Consider the following 13,941-nt stretch of genomic DNA (forward strand, 5'->3'; position numbering starts at 1 on the left):
CCAGAGGTTTGTTTCCATGGTGACTCTAAATCACATCATTTGGTTGACAGTCAAGCATCACAACAGCCTAATTTGGGTTTCTTTCTACCACTTCCTGTCTGTCATGTTTCCTAATGCCTATGCAAGAATGTATTTAAAAATGACTACACCATATTCATTTATCAGAAAGAATTAGTAAAGCTAAAATAAAATAATGTGTATAAGCAGTAAAGAACAACATAACTTTCACTGAAGCATATAGGTTTATATTTTTCTCACATACCACATTTTATGTAGAGAAATCTATTCACCATAGTGACCAAGTGACCATAGTGACCAAGTTGTCTTACAGCCGCCCACTTCCTTTCATTGTCCTCTGATCTTTTCAAGTGTGCATCCAAAATTATAATTGGAAAAAAAAGAATGGTTATATACATCTTTCCTTTGTAACTACAAAAATCTTAGCAAAGAATAAGCATTAATTTCTCATGGAACTTCAAAATTAAGAAAATCTACATTTGAACTTACTTTAATGACGCAAAGAAGTAAAAAATCAAAATAGTAAATTCACACTTTGAAATGAATAATGGAGCAGAGATAACGTCTTTCTTCATGCCTGGTCTTAATGTTCCATCTCTATTGAAGTAACAAATAAACAAACAAAAAAGTGGCAAAAAGATGAATAAATAGGTACAAAGTTACTGGTGTTTTCTTTCATAATAATTTTTGAAACATTAAATCGGGAACCATTTAACATTAAATTAATGTGGCACTTGGAGAAAGTAAATAAAATACACTTTAATTAAACACTCTTACAATTAAAATGGGAAAGTTTGTGGGAGAGCGAGCTCTTTTTTGAAGGTTCTTAGGATCATCTAAAAGTTCTGTCTAAACTTGAATTGATTATTTTCTGACAGCAGGAGCCAAGACTGCCTAAAAGGATTTCCACTCTGTGAGCCTGCACCAAACAGGCCTGGGATGGTGCTTCCTGTGTTTTAGGCGGCTTTAGTCTTCTCAAATTACAGAGTGACTTGGGAGAAATGGGACTTCCTAGAGCGGCTGATGGCAGCAGTGTTGCCTGGTGGCTGCAAACCCTCCCCTGGTTGGTAGAAAATTAGCCATTACCTTCTGTTACATTAGAGCAGCCAACCTTCCAAGGACAGTTTTAATGAGCTTACAACCAAAAAATACTCAACATTTTCAGGCTCCACTAACAGTTATAACAGCCAGGCCCCAAGAAGCAAGGTGGTGTGGGGAGAAATAACCAAAGAGGAGTAAGACCATGTAATGAGAAAAAATTAGTAATGTTCCAGAGATATGAAAGAAACTCTAGTAGCATAGTATTTCAGTGAATGCTAAGGTCTATTTTTAACCAGGCAGGAAAAGACTTCATAGTCTGTCAAAATGACAATGTCTAATCACTACTTATTTCCCACAGCTTCTTTTGCCTTATATGCATTTCCAAGAATTGCTTTAGATTACTGTGTAAAATAGACAGATTTTAATGCTACAATATGGGTGTGTGCTTGGCATTATGGAGATTGCCAATACCCTTTTTTTCATTTTCTCCTTCTGTGGATTTTTTGTCATTTCTTACTTTTTTGTAAGCTCTAGGCCACTAGGTACTGATTTTTCACTTCAAAGAATAAAAATAGCACTGTGATTTGATAACACAGTGTTCATCTACTTCTATCCTTTGTCAATATATATACATAAGAAATACACTTACTTTTTCAGAGTAACTCATTTATTCAACATATATTTATTATTCATTATTATACATCAAGTGCTCGTTCAAGTTCTAAAGATTAACAGTGATTGAAAGATAAATTCCTTGGCCATGTGGAATATAGATTTCAGTGAGGTAGAGTGTAGATATTATGTGTTTATTTCTAAAACTTAAAACTGATGGAAAGGCAGCCATTTGTGAGATGGTGTGTTAACCATCCCTGAGCAGATGACACTCCAAAAATATATAACATAAAGGAAATAAAAGCCACAGAGATATCAAGAAGTTACCCTCCCTCAGAATAAGCAGAAGGGAGGTAAGGGTAAAAGGTAAAGTCTTGACACAAGAGCCTGTCTTTTGAGACCCAGCAGGGAAGTTGGCGTGGAAACAGTTGGATCAGAAAGAGAAGGTATGGGGTGGACACTAAGAGGCAACCAGGGACAAGAACCCAAGCAGGACCTTCTGAGTGAGCTGGGAAGGCATCATGATCACCAGTAAGGGCAGGAAATGGTGTGTGTGGCATGACCTGCTTTCACTTGCATGGGAGTTGTATCTGCTATGTTGAGGATGAGATTGCTAAGGACAACTAAAGATTGACGTGCTAAAATGTTTGACAGAGAATGGTGTAGGCAGGGGAGACGTGGACGAGTCTTGCTAAATGAAGCAAGAAGAGTCTGTGGGGTTGGTCACAGATTAGACAAGGGTTAGAAGAGGAACCAAAGGTGAGGCTGAAGTAAAGGGCTGAATGATGAAATATTTAGTTCACTTATACCATTCCATCCTTTCAGTCTGATTTGAGCAACGAAATAGTTAACTCATCCAACATCCTTGGAGTTCATCTGAAATATAAAATTTAGTCATAAAGAAATTCCTTCCAGATAAGCATGGCAGCATACACCTATAATCTCAGTACTTGGGAGGCAAAGACAGAAGTATCTGCAGTTCAAGGTCACCCTCACTACAAAATCAGTTCAAGACCAGTGAGACCCTGACTCAAAATTGGGGGGAGGGTTATCTAATTTGCTATTCTCACCTCAACAACTTCCTTTATGTGGCCAAACTTGCAGCATTCAACTTTATTACTGTTCTAGAAACTCTAGGATCTCTCATCCAGAAATTGATGTGTCAGCTTGTTTTGTTGCTACATTTCTTTGAAATATGAAACACACGAGATTTGGCAGGCTACTAATCATTAAGTACTCATTGGGAGTTGACTTTCTTCCCAACACCAACGTATAAGTCGGTGTTAAAGGAAGTAGCAACCTGATGTACTAGGTTACAAAAATATATATATTTGGGAATTGGGGAACAGGTGGTACTTAAGTCATAAATAGTTAGAGGTAGCAAAATGAGATGTGATGCTTTGGAAAGCTAGAGAGCTTCGTGAGGCCATGGAACATGTAAAAGGGTCATGGCAGCACAGAATGTCAGAAAACAAAGATACACTCAAAATGCTTATCCACTTTACCGAAGGCACATGCACATCTGCAGACAAGAGCAGAAATGGAAGGGAAATGGACATAGCAGCAGACATTAGTGTCTGTTCATTTGGTTCCTCAAAGGTTTGATATGAAACCTGGTAGATTGTTTTTTTTAATTTCTGTGCTGTGTGAAGCTGTGTAATAATTTTATGTGATGAGTCATCATGTGCTTATAACTTAAGGAGATAAAATAGAGAGAACATCAGCTAAAGCTAAGGGCCATTTGAGGGATTGTATGAAAACCTAATACAGTAAAACATAGACATATGTGAAGGTGATCTGAATGGACTTGCCAAATAATGGGGGAGACAACGTTCCCACTGGCCACCTTTTATCACCAAACGAAGCCTTCTGTTCCAGGTGTAGGTTACATCTAATCAAGATGTTGGCCAAAGGACCCCCATGAGTACCCCCAAACAACCCAGGCTATTGCTAAGACTATTGATCGTTTTTCACAAACTGATGATGAGGCTCTTTCACTAAAGGCAAAACCTATACTTTGTGTTCTTTGAACACAAAGAAGTTGAGCTGCTGCCTTCCCAGAGCCTTCACCCCTATGAACTAGTGTTCATGGTACTAGAAGATACTCGACATGCTACCCCAAATTCCATGTTCCAACCTGGAAGTTTCATGAAGTTTTTGTAGTTTTACAGAACAAAGAAAGTCATAAACCAAGGCAAATTTAAAATATATTGGATACACCAGAGAGGTAGATACATTGAGACAGCTTTTCTACACACTTAAGATGCTATTTGATGGCATTCTTAGCTCTTGGATTAGCAGAAGCTAGTGGTCTGCTAAGTCAATAGCTTCTAAGAGTTCTATATCTATTTTCATAAGATGTTAGTTCCAATACAGAGTAGGGCAAGAAATGGCTGATCCAGAAGGCTTTAGCCAAAATTAGGTAATTAACCTCTGAACCTACAAAATCCCAGTCTCTAACAGCACTGAAATTCCATCAGTCCATTAGTCTCTGCAGACACAGACTCCATCCTAGAATTTTTATTTTTTTCTGTTCACAGCCAAACATGTCTTCTTTTCAGGCATGTCAATTCATGCTGTATGTGCATGTGCTTGAGGAGGTCAGAGGCATCTGCCAGAGTTACAGGGAGTTGTGAGCTGCCTCATATGTGCAGTGGTAATGAACTCAGGTCCTCTCGAAGAATAATACATGTTCTCAACCACTGAGCTATCTCACTAGCCAATTTTATTAATACTGTTAGACTTCTTTTTGTTTTCTAATGATAAACAGAAAGAATAGTGTGGATTTGGGTGGGAGGGAAAGTGGGGAGGATGTGGGAGGAGCTGAAGAAGGGAAAACTGAAATCAGAATATATTGTATGGAAAAATCTATTTTCAAAATAAGAGAAAAATATTTAAAATAATGAAAATATCAGATTGTGGTGGTTAAGTAGTTGAGTGTCAATTTGATAGGCTCTAGAATCACCGAGTAAATGAGCCTCTGCGTGTACCTGTGAGGGAGTGTGTACCTCTGGGCACGCCTGTAAGGTAGTGTTTCTCAACCTGTGTGTGGGTCTCCTTTGGAGTGGCCTATCAAATATTTACATTATGATTCACAACAGTAGCAAAATTCAGTTATGAAATACCAATGAACGAATTCTATGCTTGGGGTCGCCACAACATGAGGAACTGTATTAAAGGGTCTCAGCATTAGGAAGGTTGAGAACCAGAGCTGAAGGGATTATGTAGATTAGGTTAACTGAGGAAGAGCCATCTTAACTGTGAGCCCATCACTCGGTGGGCTCAGATCCTGGACTGAATAAAAGGGAGAAAATAAGCTAAACACCAGCATTTGACACTCTCTGCTTCCTGAGTGTGGACACAATGTATGTACCCTGAGTATGAATACAATGTGACCGGCTGCTTCTGATCCACCAATTATGCCTCTGTCATTTCCCTGTCATGTAGGGTTGCACCTCTAACTGCGAGTCAAAATGGGCCTTTTTCTCTTGAGTGGTTTTGGTCAGGATATGTCATTATAGCAATGGGTTACTACAAAGCAATTGGCTTGATTTGTAATTTCATAAATCCAGCGCACCTGACTCCTTGCATGCAATAGTGATGCCCCTCACCTTCAAGCTCCCAGAACCACCTGGGCAACAAACTTCTTGCTGCTATCTGTAACCGATTCTCTAGATTAGGTTACACACACACACACACACACACACACACACACACACACTATTAAGCTCTAGGAACCCTGATTCACTGTGTCTACCCTTCTGTCTCTAATCCCTAAGTAAATGTCATATTAGGCCATTGTTCTATCAGCAATGTGACATATTAATTGAGGAGATAGCAACTGGCCACAATGAGAACAATTATTACGTGTCAAGATGCTTTAAAAGTATTTCAGTGAATTTATTGGCAATCTGTTTAAAAGACAGAGCCTAACATATTCTTTTTGAGAATAAACTAAATTAATGATCTGCATCCAATGAAGCATGTGATGGAAATGATTGAGTGTAGCTTTCTAGGTAAGATGGCATTGTGACTTCCTCCTCATCCTCTTCAGTAATGCACATAATATTCTATCAATATAACTCCTGCCTGAAAACCATTTTCCTCATCCCCAAAAATATACTACTGAGCTGCTATTTCAGGGAGTATTGGTTCAAGGCAGAAGCTTTCTATAATTTGAATTTACCAGCAATTAAATTGTAATAACACATCTTTCGTTTTCCTAAAATGTTGTTTTTACAGCTATTGTATTTTCATCATTTTTATTTAAAACATGACTAATTTGGCTTCTGTAAGAAACTTTTACTTCATTCATAATTTCACACTTTTAAGCATTAACCAATGCCTGCATATTTCAAGACATAATTAATGTATTGTCATCACACCTTTGTAAATTCTTCATAAGGCTGACATTTTTCAAACAAGCAGCTATGAGCAAAATCAATTTTTCTCACACTTTTCAACAATCTATTCATACTTCTTAGAAACAAAGAAGTAAACAAGTTGACCTTTATGCTTTAAATAAATTCTTTGTCCCATGCAATATTTCTCTGATGCCAATTCCAACTTCCTCCAACACTCTGCATATTGTCTTCCAAATTCTAGTATATAACACATTGACTAACTTAGGACAAAGCTAAAATCTAGCCTACAACAGCATTTTTTTAAAAAAATGGCAGCTAGCATTTCCAGAATTTGTCAAAGTGGCAGGCATTATGCTATGTGCTGTGCATATTTTCATTCATTTTACCTTAACCTGTGAGGCAGGTTGTAGGCTTGGATTTTTCACCAAACCTACTTTATTTAGGGTTCTTAAACACCTTTACCTCTCTTCCAAGCCCCCTACCTTAGGTAGGGGATTAGTATGGAAAAACGGTTGTAGACCTCTTTTATCTACTTCCTGCTGATTAGGGTTGATGGGCCTTTAGGAAATTACCAAACTCAGTCTTCAGGATACCAGCACTCCAGTCCAAAGGCCAACACTAAGCAGCAACACGAAGTCAGCAAAAGCCACAAGACTCAGTTGGAAGTTCTCTGGAATGCTTCTCTCTTCGAAGTCAAGTTTTAAAGCGTAAAGATCAGCGCAGCAATGTCAATCCAAAAAGCTATGCCCCCCCCCGTGTGTGGGCCTCTATATATCTCCTCTGCTCAGAGTCCATCCACGGATGTTCTCAGCTGGCCAAAGTCACAGCCCATGCATGTGAGAGCTCACAACAAAACATCATGTGCCCTCTCACCAGCCAACCTACAGCCAAACAGCACATGCTCAGCTTGCAGCAAAACATCCCATGACAAAACTGAGTCTTCAAAGAAACCAGAAATTTCCACGTCAGCGGGTACTGTGGTCAACATCTGCATTTAGAAGCCTAGGAGACCATTTAAAGAAGGGAGGTTAAAGGTCTTTCGCCTACAGTATTCAAGCCCCATCATCTCCAGGGACCCAGCTCCTAATCTCTCTGCTGCAAAAAGTTCTGGCCTTCCATATCAAGTTCAGTGTGGTTTTAGACTCTTTTGTTTTGCTCTAGAATCCATAGGTTAAAGCCCTAATTGTGAATGCGATTGTGTGGAAACAGGGCCTACAAAGAGGTGGTAAAATTAAGCTCATAAAGGTAAAGCCAGATCTAATGGCATGAGTGTTCTCAAAAGAGGAGAGGTCTGCACCCTCCCTACCACATAAGGACACCCTGAAAAAGCACCTTCCTGCAACCAGGGAAGAGATGCTTCATCAGAAACCAACCCTAGAGGCATCGTGATGTTGGACTTCTGCCCAACATAATTATGAGAAAATTACTTTCCGGCGCTTTAGCCTCCCACTCAGTGGATTTTACTGTGGCACTGAGCTGAGTCGGTGAAGTAGCTTAAACAACGCATAGTACTTCCTCCTTCAGACACTTGTGGATGAGGCTCCAGCAGCTGGCTGTGCTCTGACTACTAAGCAGTTGCTGCCCAGTATAAAGCTGACTATAATTAATTGCATAAATGGCCTTTGTTCAGGCCTCCTGCATTAATATTCACTACTCTTACACCAACACGATGTCCAACGCTGTAATGATTACTTAGCACATATTAGTGCCCTCAGTCATGTCAGCCATACAAGCAAAATTAAAAAGTTGCCAAACACAGCCTTCCTTCTCACATATAGAACACAACTAAATATGATAGGTGGTGTGTGAGTGTCCTTAACACTTAATTTTGAAGTTAATTGGTCATGACTCAGTGCAATCATACATGTATGACAATCTCTGTTTTCAAGAGTTCCAATGACTCATAAGGCTTAACTTCCCTCTGATTGAATCCTGGCTTCACAGAGCTCCTGTCTTTCTGCCTGTCTAATTTTTTAATGAGAGGAATAAAGAAAGGATGTAGATTTGGGTGAGTGGGGAAATGGAGCAGATCTGGGAGGAGTTCAGAAAAGGATAACTGTGTTCAGAATATATTGTGTGAAATAATCTATTTCAATGAAAAAAATTAAAGACTATAGGTCTCACCACTCATACATGTATGTATGCATAATACATACATGTAACATCATACATATTTTAACATGTTGAGATAATTGGTTCCTTTTGAACCAAACAGTTCTGTTAAATGCAAGAGAGAGTATTTAAATAGATTGGTAAGTTTTAGCAGAACATTTTATTTAAATATAAAAAACTTCAATTAATATAAAACTAAAATATATGTCATAAAATCAAATTCATAAATTGGATGGTTGTAATCTTAGGGACAACACCTGATTATCAAAGACCAATTGAAATAAATTATTTGAAATTTTCAAACATGCAGGAATAAGTTCTTTTATGCCTAAACATTAAACCATATTTTAATAACTTTCTTGTTTTTTGTTTTGTTTGAAACTTTTTGTTTCAAACTTTTGTTTATTTGAGTTTTGGCCAAAGATGGGAGGGGGAGTTCAGGGAGGAGACAGAGTTTCCCTGTGTAGCCCTGACTATTATGGAACTAGGTCTGTAGACCCGGCAGACCTCAAACTCAGAGATTTCCCTCTGCCTCCCTCCCTCCCTCTCTCTCTCTCTCTCTCTTTTTCTCTCTCTCTCCCTCTCTCCCTCTCTCCCCTCTCTCTCTCTCTGCCTCCTTCTCTGTCTGTCTCTCTATCTCTCTGTCTCTCTCTGTGTCTGCCTCTCTGTCTCTCTGTCTCCCCAGTACTAGTATTAAAGGCATGGACCACCACACCCAGCTAGATTTCAGTAATTTTCAAGAACTTCTTAGAGATGGTACATCAGATGCTTGCTTTCAGTTGAGTCTCAAATCCCCAACCAAGAAGGGAAATGAGGAAGAGAGTTATATAAAAGGCATGATTGTTGCCCAAGGAAATCCAGTGTAGCATCCACAAAGCGATGAAAAAGAAGCATTTAGCAGTGTGACGTCTCACAAGGGCGTCTGCTGAGGGATGGAGTCTTCTGTCTATGACAGGGGAGCAACACACATGACATTGTAACATGACTGCCTAAAAAAGACACGCACAGCGACAACACAGGTTGACATGGCAACGTAGGAGGATGTCCCACAAGCCTCTACCTTTAGATGAAGAGCTAGGCAATTCATGACTACTGAGAGGGAGAATCAACCTTTACCCATGGATGAACCTCACCTTTGGTTATCCAATCCCAAGTGGTCTTTCCTAAAAATGTATGCATACAAGCAACGCTAAATGGATTTATGTACTTCTTGGTATGTATACATGTTAACAATATAATTAGAAAATAAAATAATTCTACCTCTAAATAATTTGCTAAAAATCTAAAACCCCTATGCAAATATCTCAATACACATGCTTTAGAGAAAAAGACTTAATCTAGTATCTTTATAAACCCAGAAAATGAACTGGAGAGACAGCTCATCAGAGCAGAAACTGCTTAGATATGAGACCTGAGTTCAGTTCTCAGTATCCACACAGATGTCAGGCACTGAGTTGCACGCCAGTTAGGCCCGGTACTGAAGAGATTGAGAGAGATTGAGAGCTTCCTGGTCAAGGTCAGCTGACCTCAATAATCAGTAAGTTTCAGAGTCAGTGAAAGAGTACACAGTGGACGGTTATTAGGAAAACCACCCAAGATCAGCCAACCTCTGGGTTGGACATTCATGTACACCCACACGAATCTGTGCACACAGAGAAGGACTTGTGCATGTGTGGGCGCTCACACACACACACACACAGGGTTTTTTTTTTTTAAGAAACTGTAAAGAAAGTTTTACTTGCATATTTATAGATGAGATACTGAAGACTGCAGAAGACGATTTGACTTGCAAATAATGGCAGCCAAGGTAAGGTAACATAAGAAATGACACTAATAAATGCGTATTGTTTATTAAAACTTGTATAGGTCCATAGGTTAGTGGCTGCTAGCGAGACCAGGGTTTAAAATCCTAATTCAAAGAGCTAATTTATTGTGTAAGAAGAAACAAAACCTGCCATTTGTCTTTTCTTTTTGTAATAACTTCTTTTGTAATAACTTCTTTTAAAAAAACAGTTTGAACACTAATGTCCATAAACATGTTTGTTTGTCCAATAATGGGAATTTTAAGTCCGCTGGAAACACTTTGTGTACATGAATATGTATGCCTCTGTATTGTGCCATGTACGAAAGTCACTGATTATATGAAGAATATAAGAAAACTAAATTTACTGCTTATAAAGTAAAATAATGTTTTATTTTCCTTTCTGGAGATAATAAAGATTTATAAAGTACAATTTAATTGCTTTATGAAAATAAAATTACATAAGCAGGATTTTAACTATAAAATTTCTCACTGCTTCATTGTTTATGACTCCAGTATGCACATAAATTTCCACAACAAAAATTGTCTTGAAATTTAGATACAGGTTCTTCTTCATCAAACCTCAGAGATTGAACAACTTGCAAACAAATTCAAGCACATTGTTTAATATATTAGTAGTAAAATAGATATTTTAAAAATAATTACATCACTTTTTCCTTCCCTTTCTTCTCCCAGCCCCTCCGTGATCCTCCAAACTCTAAAATTGGTAGCTTCCTTTCTTGATCATTATTGTTACATATGTATATATGTGTATGTACATCTGTGTGTATGCACATATATATGTAAAAATATGTGTCTACAAGCAGCTGAGCTCATTTTGTTGTTTGTGTATATATGGCATACTGTTTTGTATTGGATAGCCAGTTAGGAGGCTCCTTGCGAGAGACTCGCTTTCCCTCTCTCATTAGTTGCCTGTAGTTCTTTGTATAGGGGTGGACCTCACGAGATTGCCCCTCTTCCACATTATCTACCGATAATATGGTTTTTCAGGTCTTGTTTGCGCGACCATTTCTAGGAGAGACAGCGTCACAGCAGACTTGCCAGTATTCTGGCTCTTACAGTGTTTCTACGCCCTCTTCTGCAACGTTTTCCAAGCCATAGATGCAAGAATTGTACTGCAGATGTATCCACTGCAGCTGGTTTTCCCACAATCCTTTGGTCTCCGCTGTGTCCAGATGTGGGGTTTTTCAGTAATGGTCTCCATTTGCTGAAAAGAGAAGCTTCTTTGATGAGAAGTAAGAACTACACTTATATCCATAAGGATAAGATTTAAAATGTAATTATGAATATGCTAGTTTAATAAAGTGGAGATGACAGATTCTCTTCTAACATCCAGAACCTCACTGGTCCTGGGTACCAGGCATGATTCAATTAGACCTCTATTGGTTACCACTACTACATATGGGAGTCACTGTTTCATCTTTGTAGCTCTCTCGTCATCTCATGTCATTGTTGTGGTTCTTAGGTAGGACTATTAATTGCTTTCTTCCCCTCATAACTTGCATGGCATTTTTCAGTACCTTGAAAGCTAGACCTCAGGAAGGAGGCTGTCAGGTTAGATCCAGCTTGAATAGTCCAAGTCCTGTGTCCAAAGTGTATGGTACCTTCAGCGATAGGGACTTACCTTCAGCCTCTGAGAGGCAACCAATGACAACAGCAATAATCTGTAATGTTTTGGGTGTCTCTTGGACTAACCTGACTCAAAAAGAAGTTTCTTGTACTGAGCTGGTACTGGCTGGTACTGAGTTTTTTGATAGCCTAAGGTTATTGTGGGAAGTGTGGTCGACCCAAGTTCCATAACTTCATTTAGGCATTTATATGTACTGTATACTATTTAAATAGTTATAGTTATAAAATAATATTGTTCCTTCAATCTTTATCAAACAACCTTGGGGTTGTGTGCCTCTCCTTCTCTTTCTGGTGCACACAACAGGAATCCCAGTACTGGGAAGGCAGAGGTCAGAGGATCATGGGAAGTTCAACTCCAACTTGGTCTACATAGCACAACCCTGCCAAAAGAAAAGAAAAAGAAAGGAAAGAAAAGATGGAAAAAGGAGGGAGGGAGAGAGAGAGAGAAAGAGGGAGAAAGAGAGAGGGAAAAAGGAAGGGAGAGAGGGAGGGAGGGAGAAAAAGAAATTAGCTTATAGAATTCGGGCAAGGAGAGTTGAGGAGTTGTTCCAAGGCTGAAGTGAGAGAAAAAGAATAAAAGACAACAAATTAGATGCCCAATGCTTAAGTTTGAGTCTAAGTTCAAAGACCAACACCCTAGCTCAAGGCCACCAGGTGCCAAGCTCCCTCTGAGAGCACCTTTTTGATGCACTCATGTCTTTGAGTCATGATGAGGTGATGCTCAAGCTCATCTCAGAAGACAATCTGCTTCACCCAGCCTCCCACATTCAAATTCTTAACCTTATCCAGAAATGTCCTCATCAGCACCCAGGACAGTGTTTAACCAAATGTCTTGCTATCCAAAGGCCCAGCTGGCTGATACAATTAACCCTGAAAAATCAAAAGTAACTTCTCTTTATTAAAACATCTGCTAGTACTTAAGGTATAATGAGGCAGGAATATAGATAAGCATGTGATACTTTGCTGATGGACATACAATTCTCTTCCCAACGTTAACATAAAAAGTGATGAAAATGTCAAAGCCTGGCTTTGTCTGTGACAGTGAAGAATGCTAGTAGAAGGATGACTGAAGTCACTGTCCCTTGTTTGAAATCTTGCAAATGAGTTGGCTGGCAGAGTCAAGACCCTAAGGATCAAGTGTTACCAACCAGATGCCATTAACTTTGTCAAAGAAATCCCCAGTGAACAGTGAAAGGCAAGCCTGCTGGTGAGAAAATGGACTATTTCTGTGTAGGGTGATTCGAAGTTGAGTTTGTATAATGAGACCAAATTGTTCCTGAATTAAAAAAAAAATCATGTTCAGTTATGAAAACATCAGTGACAAAGTATAATGGCAAAGGTCTCCAGTAAGCTTTACTGATATTTTTTAACTTTCATGTATACGGCTCCATTTGTGGCAAACCTCTTTTGACTGGTTTGTGAAACTAAAATTAAAAGTGTGTGACGAATCTTGGTGATATGCTGAGGTAATCTTTTTGTGCACTGTGTAAAGATTGTCTTTGTGTATTCAAATGCCCACGTCTGTGCCAGCAGAGAGCAGAGTACAGGCTTGATTTTGGTATCGCTAAGCATCACCTATCTCAAGGTTTTGTAAAGACTCCCTTTGACACCTTCTGACTGGTTTAATAAAGAGCTAAACTGCCTGTTACAGGGGCAGGAGAGAATAGGCAGGACTTCTGGAGAGATAGGAACTCTAAGAAGGAATCTGAGCTCAATGAGGGAGAGTCATCAGCCAGACACGGAAGAAGAAACATGTTCTGAGGCTAAGGTACTGAGGAGAGGTCACGGGTCATGTTTTTGGACATAGGCCAGGCTGGGATTGTCAGGTTAGAATAGCTGAGAATCTGCCCAGCTATAGTAACTAAGCTTAAAATAAAAGTCTCTGTGTCCAAAGAAAGCTGCCAGTCCAAAGAAAGTTCCACTTTAGTGATAAGCTAGTAAAGCAAGCACACTCTCACCTTTTACCTTCATTTTTTATTTTTTCATGATGCGCCATCTGTCTTTATAGAAGTGTGTGTGACATTCATTTCTTTCTGGATGATAGAAAGAAAACAATTTCCTATCAGTGGAAAAATATGAATAGGAAGGAATTGGGGGTTTGGTAACTAAAATGACAAGAAGGCAATATATTGAGCTTTAGGAAATCAACATTATCCTCATATATGATCTTAGAAATATATATTTTTAGAAATCCTGCTCTCTTCTCACATGGCAGAGAGCACCTGCCGGACAAAGATTAAATTTAGACTATTTTGTAAGGAGTCGTAACAGCTATTTTTTTAAATGTTCTGGGAAACTCTAAGCTGATCTTTTTTAACAGTCACATAATCTTTACAGCCACAC

This window comes from Meriones unguiculatus, chromosome 2, assembly GCF_030254825.1.
Source record: "Meriones unguiculatus strain TT.TT164.6M chromosome 2, Bangor_MerUng_6.1, whole genome shotgun sequence".
In the NCBI taxonomy this organism is placed as follows: Eukaryota; Metazoa; Chordata; class Mammalia; order Rodentia; family Muridae; genus Meriones; species Meriones unguiculatus.